General features: G+C 52.1%; 1 protein-coding gene across 9 annotated transcripts in view; it reads right to left on the reverse strand.

Annotated features, from left to right (window-relative positions):
• Positions 1-14,973, reverse strand: part of MPRIP (myosin phosphatase Rho interacting protein) — a 149,241-nt gene that overhangs the window by 102,039 nt on the left and 32,229 nt on the right. The gene's annotated exons all lie outside the window — the stretch shown is intronic.

The raw sequence follows: 14,973 nt of genomic DNA on the forward strand, positions 1-14,973 counted from the left end.
AGGGAATTCCCAGGATGATGGTAGGCGGTCGCAGGTCAAGAGCTACATAGTAGGCCTGGAGAAGAGCCAGTGCAAAATGGAACAAGAGGATAGCCGGCTCCATGCGGGATGTTACCAGGGAAAAAAGAAAAAAAGAATCATTGCACTGGTACTTGCCCACATCAAGAGGAGTTCTATAGTTCTTTCAGAATGTTTAGCATTCAACTAAGGTTATATAGACAATGAAATGAAGGGGGGGAGAAGGCAATTATTAACTGCAAGAGAAGCCAAATATAAGAAAATAAATCTAATCATAGTTTACTACATGGCTTGAATGTGCAAACTTTTAACAATCCATAATATTTTACACACTTGAATGTAACTCTGTGGTAGGACAGAGGAAGGATGAGAGAAGACAGGACAGTGTGCATGTGCCTGTACACAACGTACGTGTGTGTGCGTGTGCGTGTTTGTGTGGCAAAGCCATGCGGGTGAGAGAACTAAATCCTATCTTATGGTGTACACAAGCAAAAGATAATACCTTTTTTTTTAAAGATTTATTTATTTATTTATTTATTTATTTATTAGAGAGAGAAAGAGAGAGAGAGAGCAGGAGAGGGGGGAAGGTCAGAGGGAGAAGCAGACTCCGTGCCGAGCAGGGAGCCCGATGTGGGACTCGATCCTGGGACTCCAGGATCATGACCTGAGCCGAAGGCAGTCGCCTAACCAACTGAGCCACCCAGGCACCCCGCAAAAGATAATACCTTTAAGAACTCAACAAATGGCAATATAAACACGTTATTCACAAACGCAGAGGTAAGCACTAGAATTCCCTAGCTCTAAGAATTGGAAATGGCCTCCTCTGGGAACAGGTCAGGGGTAAGGAGGAATGGAACAGAGCAGTGCACTCCTGTATTCTGGTTATGTATTTGACTTTTTAAACTATATACTTATATTATTTTGAAAAAAAAAAAATCAAAGCTCCCATGATACCTTCAAAACTCCCACCTGGCCCATTTCCAGCTTCCAGGTATATCAGAGAGCACAGTAAGATCCCAAGGTAAATACTGAGCTACAGGAAATGGATACAGGACCCTCCGAGATACTGCCTCATTCTCACACCTACGAGAAGATAACTTCCATGGGTCTGGGAGATTGCCCCCCCCACCTCGGGCCCTCTGCTCACACAGTCAGTTCTGGATGCAACTTCTCTTTAGGGTGTGTTCATATATTATTTTCTCATTGGGCATGGCCATTGGAAATAACAGACCATTCCTCCTAAGTCGAAGACCTCAAATAGGGCATTCGCTGGAGTGGATTCATGTGCTGCCTACAGGAGTTATGGAAAGGTCATTTCTCAGGCTGTTAATAGTTTCAATGCTTGATTTGGGGGTTTCATATAAAGTTTAAGCCAAATAACTGGATGTGTTCTAGGCGAATGCTCTTCTCCCAGATGCGAAAAGGCTAATATATGGGGGAAAACAGCATGGCCAAAATCGGTTCCAAGCTATCAGAAGTTCATATGTGCTGTTAAAACTAAAAAACTAAAGTTCAATACAGAAGACCTCTCCCCTCTTCCACCCTTACAGCATCCCTTCTGAACACACACCTGTGACCTCTGTTATGGTGAGTGAATGGATGAGTGAACAAATGGAAGAGATAAGTGCTTCCATGTCCATTCCTTTCCCCACAGACAACTGGGCCTTCCTTTCTTCTGGGCGGCAGTAGCAGCCACCCCCACACCCTCCTCCCTGCTGGCCTGGTGGGCACTGCTCCCCTCGCCTCCACAGGGGCCCACAGCAGTGGGACGAGGGGTCCCATCCAAAGAAGACATCCTGACGTTCGTCAACATCACCTATGTGAGCTTTTGTCTTTCCCTACAGGGCCTATGAAGAAAGAAAGATAAAAATGTCTGAGTGGCCCTACGAGGAAATGTTCACTCCTCTCCTACTTTGGAAAGGCAGGACTTGAGTTTATTTCAGTAACAGAAAGGCAGCTAAGAAGCTGGGCACAGTGATCTGATCCAGTGGGCCAAGGCGAGCAAATGAAGAAAAAGACAGGAACATCAGGGGAACCTTGGAGAATTCCCACCAGTCACGTTCTGGCCTCTCCATCCCCCACTCTCACTCTGGTAAGGAGAGAGAGAAGACACAGGGTTAGAAACGTGCCCCTTTCTAAACCCAGTGCTTGAGGCCAGGCTGCTATTTGTGTCAAATATGCGACAACTGGTGTGTATCTGACATGGATTCACAGCACTTACCCTTTTCCTGATCATTTACCATGAGCTTTCCACACGATTATAACAAGTCTCAGCATATGAAGCAGAGAAGTCGGGTCTGGCTACACGGACAATGTAGGTTTAGCCGGACATGGTGTCTGTGTGTGTGTGGCACCCTTTGCATTGTAACACTGCCCACCCTCAGAGGAAGGACGGAGGACACCTCAATGAGATGTGATTATGGGCAACCCGAGAGAGCATGAGAGAGCGAGGGAGGGAGAGCAAGAGAGAAGTGTACGTACGGCAGGCAGGACCGGGTGAGGTGTCTGGGTTATTCTTGCTAAGGGCTCTGGTCTGAAGCCCGGCCCCGCCGTCTCCCAGCACAGGCCGCCCTACGTCACCAAAAGAGAGTCAAACTCCATTTACAATGATACTCTGACTGCACCTGGCTCTCCCTGGTGTAAATGCTGATGTAGAAACCAGGCCCAGGCACACTAACCTTTCCTCATTAGAGCATGGATTGTGTTCTCTCCTCTGTCTTGGAATGGAGGTCCCTAATATACAGAAACCTGATGCGTTCTCTCACACACGCTGCCACTCTTCTACCCCAAAGCTCAGGTCCATCATACCGCCAGCTTCCCCATTCCCCGTCCTTATATCCTCAGCTTCCACTGGGGCTTCCACCTTCCGAGGCCGGGTAGTGCAGTAAAGAGGGCCCTGGACGAGGATGGGCTGTCTAGCATGGTGCTGTGCCAACCAGCTGCGTGACCCTGGAAGAGGCAGTTCAATGCCTCCCACAATCACTGAGCGCTTCCTACAGATACGAGGCTCTGCAAGTACAGAAAATAAGGAAGTGTGTCTATTTGGCGGTAGCTTATAGCTCATTAAGGACACGGTCCTGTTCACACATAATCCCGACTCCAGGCAGTGAGAACCACTGCATGGAGGCAGAGATGTGTCCCTGAAACCTGCTGGTGGGTGACTGTAGAGACCCCTTCTCCCCTCTGGCTTTAATTTCCTCATCTGTCAGAGGTGAGGGCTAAACTCCAGGACGTCTCCAAGGACCCTCCCAACACCGCACTACATTCACCATTCCCCTGGTCCCTCCAGATGCGGCCAGGACAGCCCTCTGCATCTCTGGGATCAGAATATGCGGCCATGCAGTTAGGTCTCCTGAGAATACACTAGAATGGAAGTCAGGGCCAGGCACGCCCTCCACACCCAGGCGTAGGCAAACCTCACCCCACCACAGTGGATTCTTCAGGCATTAGCTGCCTTAGGGGAGCGAGGGAAAGAGGTGGCCTACCCCTTCAGAGCCCCTGTGACTTCCGTGCGCCAGCTGGGTATGTGCAAGCCTGTGCGTCCGCAGGTGCCGGCAACGCCACAGCTTTGGCACCCATCACACCATAAAGGTGTGAAGACCTCTGCTGTCATTTCTCCTGCCACACCAGAACTCCTCTAACATTAACCAGGCAAAGCTCTGGAACCCCTGAGTCCGTCAGGGTGCCTGGGCACCCAGCTCAGTTATGGGAACCGACCAGGCCTCCGACCCACGACTGGATACAAGAAGCCAGCGCGGCCGGCTCACCCTTAGGCAAGCCACTGCTCTCCCCACGGACCACGGCAAGGGTTCACTGTGAACCCGGTGAGAACAGCTAGCACTGTGGGACATGACTTCTCACCTCCGCAGGCATCACGGAGGCTAGCTGGTTCCCAAAAAAAAGTACATGGCTACCTGAAGGAAGTGAGCCTCAGGCTCCTGCCCCAGTGACAGCCACCATGGCCTTGGAGCGGCAGCCTCTGATAAGCACCACTGATAAGCACCTGCATACACCAATTTCCAGCGGGGGTCTGGGCACCGCGAGCACGGTCAGGCCACCATATCCTCACTGGCTGAGGGGAAGACAGGTACAACCCTCACCCGTGGGCTCAGAGGAAGAAAAGTGAATCATTCATATTAGACTTTGAAGGGCAGCCCATCCACCTCCCTCCCATCCAAAGGTACAAACAGAATTCCAAAAGGAAGGTTACCTGACAAGGGACAGAGAGTAGGTGAAGCAGAAGCTGGGCCTTGGAATCACGCTCTAAGACCAGGGGGCTCCCATGTGGCTGGAAGTGGGTCATGAGTGGGACCGTACAGAGTCCTTCAAAGCCTGCACCGCCTTTGGGGAGTTTCGGTCCTCCTCCACCTGCACCATCCCCACACCGTAGTGTCCCACTGGCTTGGCAAGCAAGCCCACACTCCTTGGACGTTAACAAAACCAGGCTCGCCAACAGGAAGACGGACTCCTCTAGGACCGAGTGGAGATTCCTCCCTCCCTTGCCCCTCCCTGCAGGCTGGCTTGATGAGAAGGGCAGCAACCATGCTGTTTGCAGCCCCTTCCACTTCGAGGAGCTCGTCTCAAGGAGCTGACTCGAGTCAGAGCAACCGTCAAAGCTCGGCAATGCCAGTCTCCATGCTGCCATGACCAGGGCAAAATCACTTCTCTATCAGCCCACTCTGTACAAGGGCTGGTCCTTTCAGGCCCTTCCCTACACTGAATCCATGACTGACTCACTCCGAAAACACAGACATGCGACACTAGGTGGGGGCCATGCCATCAGGGACAATCTCTGCTGGCCCCATCTTTCACTTTCCTCCTCCATGTTCTGCCTTTCTCCTCTTCCATTCCTAGTGCCTCTGCATCACACCTGCCTGCCAGGGGCGTCCGTGAGCACTGCTCAGCCTGCCCCCCACCAGAGCTGGGGAGAGAATAGACAGGAAAACAATGTGAAGGGGAGGCAGCCACACCTCTGGTCACTCGGAAGTCATACTTCTGCCAGGAAGGTGGGCAGCCCTCCCCACCATCTCCCGGCCTGGGCTAGGCAATGCCACTCAGCCGTGCAGACCTGGCCCAGCTCATTTCTTCCGTGAAACCTTCCAGGCAGAGTCAGCTCACCCTCCTCTGTTTCCAGAACACTTTGCCTCAGCTCCCTTTATCATACCCTCTGTGTGGGCTAAATACTGGCCCCCAAAGATATCCATGTCCCAATCCCCGGACCCTGTGCCTGTGACCTTAGATGGCAACAGGGACTCTGCAGGTGTGGTTAAGGCAAGGATCTTGAGATGGGAGAGGAAGCGCTGATGTGGTGGGCTCAAGGTCATCACAAGTGTCATAAAAGACAGAGGCGGGAGAGGTGACAAAGAGCAGGAGAGGGGACAACAGAAGCAAGAGGCAGCAAGACGTGAGGAAGGGGCCACAAGCTGAGGAGTGCAGGCAGCCCCCGGAATCTGGAAAGGCAAGGACACGAGCTCTCCCCTGGAGCCTCCAGAAGGAACCAGTTCTGCCCAGAGTTACTGATTCTGGACTCCTGACCTCCAGGACAGTCAGAGAACAAATCTGTGTCGTTTTCAGCCACCAGGTTAGCGGTGACTTGCTAGGGCAGCCACAGGCAACCAGTAACACCCTCCCCATGTTGTGCGTTAGTATCAGTACCCTCTCCCCAGAATGAAGCCACCTCGGAGTTCACTTCTGACATATTCCAAGCACCCAACAGATGCTTGTGAGCGAGTGACTCTTCAACACACACATGCACATGGGCCAAACCAGCCCTTGTGAAGGATCCCCCTTCCTTAAGAACCCCCACCTGCCTACTATCGTTCCTGCGATTTCACCAGTGTAATCACTCCCTAGCTTCAGAGTTCTCTCACCGTAAAGAACATGCCCTGCCCTGCTGAAGAAAAGATGCTTCTGAAAAAGTGTTTTGTGGGGAGAACGGAGGGCAGGAGAGATTAAGCTACAAACATATTAAGCTGCCTACCCACAATAAATACCTTAAGTGGCTTGGCTTATCAGATGGTTAGCGTTGCCCATTTCCCAGGGAAGTCCAAAGCAAAAGACTCAGGCAGGGAGAGTGGGTGCAGCGGCACTGGGGTCTTGGGGGGGGGGTGTCCAGGAGGTAAGGGTGTAGGGACTGTGCCCCTGGAGAATTCTGTGGCCTGGCTATGTGCTACACAGCCCCGCCTGTGCATGTGTGTTTCAGCATCGCATGTGCACATGTAAACATACTAATACCACTTGCTTGGCTTTGTTTTTTCAACCCCAAATGTTTTCTGTTGCTAACTCCCATAAAATGACTCTTTTTCGACAGTTCTTTCCCCCTGCTGCTACTTAATTAGTTTCCTAACCAATTATTGCAAGCTGTTCACTTTCCTAATACCCGAAGTCATTTCTGTCTCTGCAGGAGGGAGCCACCCAGCCCATTATCACAGACTCACCCCACAGGCCGGCCGCAGCTGCTGCAGAGAAGTCCACCCACAGCCCTGAAGATCTCCAACAAGGGTGCCAATCACAGCCCATCCTTGGCTGCGATCCCAGCGCAGAGTGAGGGCCACAGAAATCCCTCCACCAACTCAACAGAACTGCTGCTCCAACTGCCCCCGTCACCTCCTCCTGTAACTACAGAGCCGTGCACACGCAAAGGGCTGGGCAGATGGCACCCGAGTGGACAACAGGACGTAACACCATCTTCAGCCTCCTCTGTTAATTAATCACAGGCATCCAGAAGCCTCCCCACTCAGTACCTGTAGGCACACCGGGGGAGGCAGAGAGAAGAAATGGGTACCTCCTTATGGCTCATGGACACTGGATACAGGCAGGCAGCTAATGACTATTTTGCCATCCCAGACTCACCATTTATGTAACTGGGAAGGAAAGTAAGCATACCGGACAGTCCCAGTGAGATGGAAAGGCATTCGCTGGGCAACACGAGGTCGCCAATTCCTCAGTACCCAGTGAAAGGCAAAGAACGCGGGTTCTTAGTGGGAGGCCTTCTTAAAATGTTTACAGCAGAGAGTCAAGCACCAGAGCCAAGGGGACAGTAGACCCACTCACCACCCAGTCAGCTTCGCCCACACCTGGGTATGTCCCGTGTGTGCAGGCCAATACCAGGCCCCGTCGTGAGCTGCTCACTGTCCTACAGAGGAAGACCCACATGGCCCAAGTGTCCTAGGGAGAAGGGACAGAGGAAGGGGGGGCCCAGCTGACCTGGACCCACGTGGGAGGGGTACCTGTGTCTTCTCTTGGTTCTTGCAAACAATTCAGGGTTACCTGAAGAAACTTCAGAAACTGCAGAAACTTCCTACCGTACCTGACAAGTACTTATTTGTCCCGGTCTACCTCACCCCCTCTACCCACTCGTTCCTGCATGTTCTCTGATTCTTTCCTCTACAGCGTTCAGATTCTAACCCTGAAGCATAAAACATTCACACCACCCCCCACTCAGGCCCCTGTATATAAAACAGGCCTTCCCTCCCCACCTACTCCCACTTCCCGAAGGGCAGCCCATAGGCTGCAGATCAGGACCAGGCAATCGGAGAACCTGGCTGCTTAGCCCACACCTACTGGTTGAGCTCCCACAGTCAGATGGCAAACCCCCTGCACTGGGTTTCCCCACCCACAAAACGGAGGTCTGGACCGGGTCACCTCTGGAAACCCCTCTGCCACAACAGAGTCTGTTCTGTTCTTCATCCAAACAGCACCATGGTTCGCCACTGGTGGCTTCCATGCCCCAGCTGTTTCATGTGTGAGATGTGTCCCCCGGGCCAGCATACAGAGTTGTAAATGACAAGAAATGACAAGGAAAAGCTACCAGAGGCAGAATGCTGCACTTTGTAATAACGCCAGGCTCAAAAGTCTTAACAAGCCCATGTCCCCAAGCTCCTCCCCAACTTACTTTAAAAGGAGAGGAGGGGAGGGTCTTAAAGTTTGGTCCCGATTCCAGAGAACAATGTCTGTACTGAAGGTCCCAGGGAGACACAAAGAAAACGTCCCTGCATCTACATGCTTCTTTCTAATGTGTGAAGTCTCATGCATCATAGTGAATCAAACTTAAGGAAAAATGGTGTGTGGCACCTGTAAACTTCACCACTGACCCCCGACCTTTTGACAAGAGGATTCCACTGTCAGCTGGGAAGAGTTCCTGATGCCACCTGGGTTCATCTATGCCATACCCTGCTCAATCACTTCAACATTTCAAAATAACTTAAGGTTGGCCCAAAGATACTCTAAGGCAAAGTGGCCAGCAGGAAGCCCAGAGGCCAAGCACAGGGGGCCTTCCTATGACCCATCCCTGATCGCTATTCCCTGCCTCCAAGGAGCCACCACATAGTCACCACCAGGACTGCACCTAGTGCCTCGCCTTCCAGCCAAGGGATTGTGAAAATGTCACTCCCAAAGAGATGAAAACTAAGGGACTCATCAAAGGACCCCATGTCGAGAAAGCTAACACAGGTGGGGGCAAAGCACCTCAACTCCCTGGAATCACCTTCCACACAGCCCAGACTTGCCAGTGGCCCGCTTCCTGCCTCCCTGCCACTTGCCACTTCTCCCTGCAAAGAGCAGCCCCTACATGTGCCTCCAAGTTAACCGAGAAAGAGGAGTACTGTTCACACATCAGCCCACATTAGCAAAACACGACTTCTGCAGATGTTTAAAAAAGAAGTCCATTATTTTGGAAAAATAAGTTAACTACACGGTCGACACAAGAAGAGGTACCTTGTCCGTGCAGGCACGTGGCCTGGGCCTTCAGACAACTGGATAATTCTGCCACAGAAGGAGGTCCCTCCAGTTGGCATATCCAGCAGTACAGCTGGGAGGCTGGGGAAGGACAGCCTGGGGTTATTTCACAACTTTCACTCAAGTGGCACCAGACTGTATCCATTTTAAAGCTTCTAGGAAGGTTCTGCGCAGAATTCTGCTTAAAGTCAGAGGGCTCCCAACCATGCGTGACGGCAGCTGCAGACCCCAGTGCAACGTGCTGTGTCCGCAGGGCCTCCAGGCTGGCTTCCCCTCTCTAAGGGCTCCCCATCTTCCTCAAGGGGCTGGATAAAGAAACACTTCCAGGGGCAGAGTTTGTTTTTGAAACTATCATTACCATAGCAAGCACAGGACCAGCGAAGAGCAGCCGAGCAGAGGAGGGGAAGGAGGGAAAGCGGGCAGCGAGGAAGGCCCTGCTCAAGGCCGCCCTGCCAGAACAGAGGAAGTAGCTTAAAACCCACAGCTACTGCACTCCCAAACCAACACTCTCCCTACACCCTTCAGGCTCCTGGCACCTTGACACAGCAGGCCTGCCTGTTCCCTGGAAGCCAAAACCATGTGCAAAAGAATGAAGGCCAAAGCAAGGCTGAACACAGGACAGATTTAAAAATAAATCTAAAAACACGAGACTAATCCATAAAATATCTTCTCGGGTTCGCCATCTCACCCTCCCCTTTGCATCCGAGGAAGCATCTCTGCCCCTCGGCCCGGGAAGGCCGTTCCGATTCTGCACATCTCCGCCGCATGTTCGTCTACCCGGCCTGCAGGCCTGAAGTTAGTTTAGTTTGCCCGGCTTCAACACACAAGGGAAGCTACTCCCGCTGCCAGTTTGTGGCTACAGACAAACTCGACGGGTGGGCAGGATGCCAAGAGCCCAGCCTGGCCCTCGGCCAGCACCATTCCCTTCCTGCATGCGGGAAGCAGATGCTGGTGGAGTCGGCCACTGCTAGACACAGTGAAGGATGGGAGCACTGGGGAAAAAACACCATCCTTCTTCCAAAAGGTGTCCCACCTGGTTACAAATCCCAGTCTGTTGCTCAGAAGTTGAGCGACCCCCACCGTATCTCTGGGCCTGTTTTCTCCTCTATGAAATGGATACAATATCTATCAAGGCAATGTCAGGAGGACCACACTAGAGATCGTGCCTGAAGAGCCAACACAGCACTGGCCCAAGGACGCTGCTCCTCCCCAGTCTCCACGACAAGTAGGAAGGTGGCCAATGGCCTCTCTTTCCTTTCAGGAGACTTCTCTGACTCCCCAGACGACCCACTGCCTTGAACAGGATGCACATCATGGTTTTGTTCATGTGGGTCCCGAGACTGTGAGCTTCACCACGAGACGGGCCTCCTTGTGGCCATGTGTTTCTCCCCCGCAAGCTCTCTGCTATGGACACAATGGCCACACTGGTTACCAACGAATCCGACACACCAGCCTGCCTCTGCCTAGGAAAGTGTCAAGTGAGGAAGGAACAAAGCCAGAGCTTACAGAAGAGGTTCTCAAACATTAGTGCTTCCTAAAAATTCCAAGGAGTGGTGACTTCAACTGTGAAAGGTGGGCCCTGCCCTCCAGAGGTTCTTAGGGGAATGTCTGCAACCAGATGCCATGGGGGACACAGCAAAAGTACCTCAGAGACCGTTCCTAAAGAGCGTAGGGCCGAGCTGTGCCACCCCTCCTATGGCCCTGGGGACCTGGGCACTATTCAGGGCTTTGACACCGCCCCAAAATAGCTGAAATTTGTCAAGAATGAAGTGGGCGAAGGTCCTGAGATCAAAGCAACCTCCAGGACTCTGTCTTACAGGAACCAAACCCTTATAAAGGAGCCACAATCTTAACCTGTTAGCACTTGGCATCCTCTGAAGAATGTTCCCACCAAGCTCACCTCTCAACACAAAGACAGACGCCCCAAGCACAGACACCCCAGAGTAAGTGCGCCGGCTGGACCTTGGCATTCTGTGGGATGGACAAACCCACGGCTGCCCCTGAAAAAGGCCTGTACACAAAGGCTAAAAGTGTTTTCCTGATTATGTCTGGGGGTGTGAACTAAGCTAAGGGTCCTCAGCGGCACAGTCCCTACAAAGTCACACAGCTCTGGTTTGGCCTGACTCCCAGGGCAAAGAATGGAGAGAAGCCCCACACAGTGAAAGGTGGCCCTTAATACCACACACTTGCCACGGAAGCAGAGGTACGATCCCGCCATGGTCTCCACACAGGAGAAACCCAGGGTCAGTTTGTTTCAGAGCAGACAGGGTTCAACACCATTAGACCATGATATTTTTTTAAAAAAAAGGAGATCTGACACGTGCTCCAACACGGATCAACCTTAAAGACATCATGCTAAGTGAAATAAGCCAGACACGGAAGGACAAATACTGTGTGACCCCACTTATATGAGATACACTTAGAGTCGCCAGAATCATGGAGACAGGAAGTAGCAAGGGGCTGCCAGCGACTACTGGGAGAGAGGCTGGGGAGGTAGCGCTCAGCGGGGACAGCTTCAGTTGTGCAAGACGAGCAGACCGATGGTGGTGATGGCTGCGCAACAGTGTCAGTGAGCTTGATGCCACCAAACCACCCTCTTAAAAATGGCTAAAACGGTAAATTTTGTTATATATAACTTATAATTTAAAAACAAAACACAAAAACCTGAGACCATCTTTTTGCCTGGCTTCCGGGAGGGAAAAGGAAGAGAACGTGAAAGCAAGAGACCAGACTGCCCACAGCTCACCAGGTCCAGTCCCAACGCAGAGCCCCAAAGCCTCACGGTCCAGCATGCTCCACCCACAACTTGGCCCCGCTTCCCCTCCGGACTTGCTCTTCTCTGAGAAAGCCTCCTAATGACCTCTGGGATCCGATGAAATCAGTACCTTAGCTTTACATCGGTCCCCAAAAGCTCAAAGAGAGGTGGCAGAATTTGGTACAAAATGGGTAGATTACGGAAGAAGAAACAACAGCAGAGGAGAGAGGGAGCAGTTTGGGTTTCTAGATTCTTTACTCCGTCCACTCCTGAAAAACCAGCGGCCCAGCCAAACTGCTCAGGCTCCCACTTGTCTGTGAGGCTGCCCCAAGCCCACCTCACCTCAGCTTGCGTTTGGGAAATTTCTTTTCCTTTTTTGGGAAATTCGCCTCTCTTCCACACCCACCAGTTACAGGGTACGTGGGTGTATCGAGAAAGAAATTTCCCAAAAAAGGAAAAGTGATTCCCAGAGGTTAGCCCCATCTCAGAGCTGCCTGGAAGAGAAAGGCAGTAGTCAGCCCCTGGAGCCGGACTTAGGCCCGAAGGCTCCAGACCTAGCAGAAGTCTCTCAGCATAAAAGCCTCTCAAAGCAGCCCTCAAGGCGGGCATTGGCCCAGGGATTGCAGCCCTCCTCCTCCTCCCGGGAACTCCTGACAATTGCCGTGCCCATGTTGGTCCCAGCTGAGGGGGCCCAGGACAACCTTACCCACTCTGCTCTCTGGAGCCTTCTGGAGGGACGAGTAATTACGAGCTACAACACACAACATACCTAATCCCTCTCCAGGAAACACCCCAGGTCTCACCTTCTCCCCACATTGAGAGCAGAAACTCTACAGCAACCCGTTTACGAAGTTGGTTAGTTCAACTCAACAAATATTTACTAGGTCTGTGCCACCCAAGCCCCAGGCCAGACAATGCAGGGAGATACCAAGAACTATCAGGAGGCCCAACAATGAAAAAAAAAAGTTGCAATCTAGTTGGTAAGATAACATTTAAACCAATGAAAACAAATAGCAATATTGTTCAAAAGTCAAGTAACAATTTGAAACAGACTGTGACTAAGTATTAAGGGAACAGCCCAGCCATAAAACGCTGTAATGTATTACGTGCAGTAGATGAGCTGGCAGCACTTGGGGGTGGGTGGGGCGCTCCGCAGGAGGGGAGGATCAGCAGGGGCTACAGGCTGCTCAGAGCTGCGGCTCTTGGAGACCAACACCAAAATGGGGCCAGTATACAGCATGGTGCTCCGAGCACAGCACCGGAAGTGGGACCTCTATGCTCCCCAGGTAAGAGTCACACACGGAAGCAATTCCACTAGTCCCGCGGTCACCTGATATGCAGGGACACCACACAGAAGCCCCTCCACGCCAGGAACAGGCCTACCCCTATTCCACACCTGGCACTTCACCACACCAGCCAGCTGGCTAACCCTGCCCCTTCACCTCCCTCACGCCCAGGGAATCAGACAGGTGAGTCCTTCCACACCTCAAGAATCACGGTGAAAAGAAATCAAGTCAAACTTATATTTTAATTTTTAAAAATTAAAAAAAAAAATTAAATAAGCCACTGACCAGATCACGAAGGGTTTCTCAGCCTCGGCACTGTTGCCATCTGGGGCCAGATCATTCCCTGTTGTGAGGCCTGTCCTGCGCATCATGGCACTCCTGGCCTCCACCCATAGGTGCCCAGAGCAACCTCCTTCACCCCTGCACAGTTGTGAGAGTCAAAGAAGGCTCCAGACACTGCCAGGTGGCCCCGGGAAGCAGAGTGGTGCCCAGCTGAGGACCGTGGCTCTACGTCTAGGTTCTCTCAGAGAACACGCTCAGCACGGCTGCATTTGGTTCACACATGAGCCTGTCTGAAAAGCTCTCCCGCTCCACGTCTCAGGACCCTGCGGGCCAGGGAGAGGCAGGCGGCTAGGCACCAGGAAAGCTGACCTCTGGGTTGGAGCTCCAGGATGCTGGACTGTGCTCGTCCAGGGAGTGGCGAGGAAGAACAAGGCCCAAAACAGACCCCCGGGGTGGGAGAGGCCCCTCCAGAGTCCACCTGCAAGGCCCAGGGCAGCGAGTGCCAACGCTGACGCGGGCAGCAAGCATCGGACTGCCCCTGTCACCCAGCCCCTTCTCAACTGCAGCCCAGATGCTGCCTTGCAGCTTTCCCCACAGGACTTTCCTAACCCAACGGGAAAAACTCTTACAGGCCTGAAATGTTGCTTTAAAGGTATTTCACTGCAACTGTCACTGTCTGTTTCACTCCCAGAAACAGTGCCGCTCTCTTCCCTGGAGCTGCAGTGTATCTGCACTGCCTGCAGGCCGAGCGTGCCGACGCTAACTGGCACACCAAGTCAGTCTCTTCAGCTCCAAGGTCATCTGCCAGAAAGTGGCCCATGGCCCAAAACTCTCCACTCTGGGCGTCCCCCACAATGCCCTCTCTGTATGCCGAGTTTTTCCTGGGGCTTCTTTGCCCACATCGCTGGCACAGTCCCACCTCTGCCCCAGCAGCACATGAAATAATACCCAACCTACATTCAGGTTGCTGGGAGACCAAAATGTACTGCAAGGTGTCAGGACTCATGGCTCAACAGCCTCAATTACCTAGGAGCGGCTCTTGGGATGCAGCGTGTGTTCTGCGTTTGTGTAGTAGCCGCCCTCTCTTTGTGCTTGTGCAACTGAGCTGAAGGGAACAAAAGACTGTACTGGACTCCAGTTAGACCTGAAGAAAAACTTCCTGGCCAGAATAATCGGTCTCCAAGGACAGTCCAGGGAACTCTATTTTTCGGGAAGGTTCATGATCCAGCCCAGCCTGGATGTAATCCAGTGACCTCTGAGGCTCCTTCTCTGTCTCTGCAGGACTTAAGAACCAGTCGGCCAGGCACAGGGAGGACAAAGTAAACTTCAAGGCTTGGAGGAGCCCAACTCCCACCCAGGGCCACCATTTGTATGATGGCCAAGTTGGGAGAACACAGAGGGCAGTGCTGGGTCTGCCTCCAGGCCTGCTTCCTTTCCCTGAAGGAATGGGTGTCCTAGTGAATCAGTCCCCTTGCTCCTATTTCTAGTGAATTCTACCATCCCACTGGTGCTCACCTCCAATCTACTCTGGACCACAGATGCTTTCATGGCAAAAACCCTTGTGGTCTATCACACTGTATAAATATACTCACCAGGAAGAATGAGAAATAAAATTATTTTTAAGAAGGAACCAATGAGGTGATAGTTTAGGTAGAACTAACTATCACATCTATTAATTCCATACCTAGATATCATATCCGTTAATTCATCTGAGAAACGAAGTAGAGGAAGCATCACATCACCAAGATTAGGAACCCCGTGTGGGAATGGACTCGCTTGTGGCCTGTTCACACAGCTGTAATGACCACCCTAAAATCCAAGGGTCACAACAGTCTACGACTGTCCTTACTTCTGCACACGCTTCCAGAACCCTGCTCTCCCTCCTGTAGCAAAACA

The sequence above is a fragment of the Halichoerus grypus genome, chromosome 2 (genome assembly GCF_964656455.1).
Source record: "Halichoerus grypus chromosome 2, mHalGry1.hap1.1, whole genome shotgun sequence".
Classification (NCBI taxonomy): Eukaryota; Metazoa; Chordata; class Mammalia; order Carnivora; family Phocidae; genus Halichoerus; species Halichoerus grypus.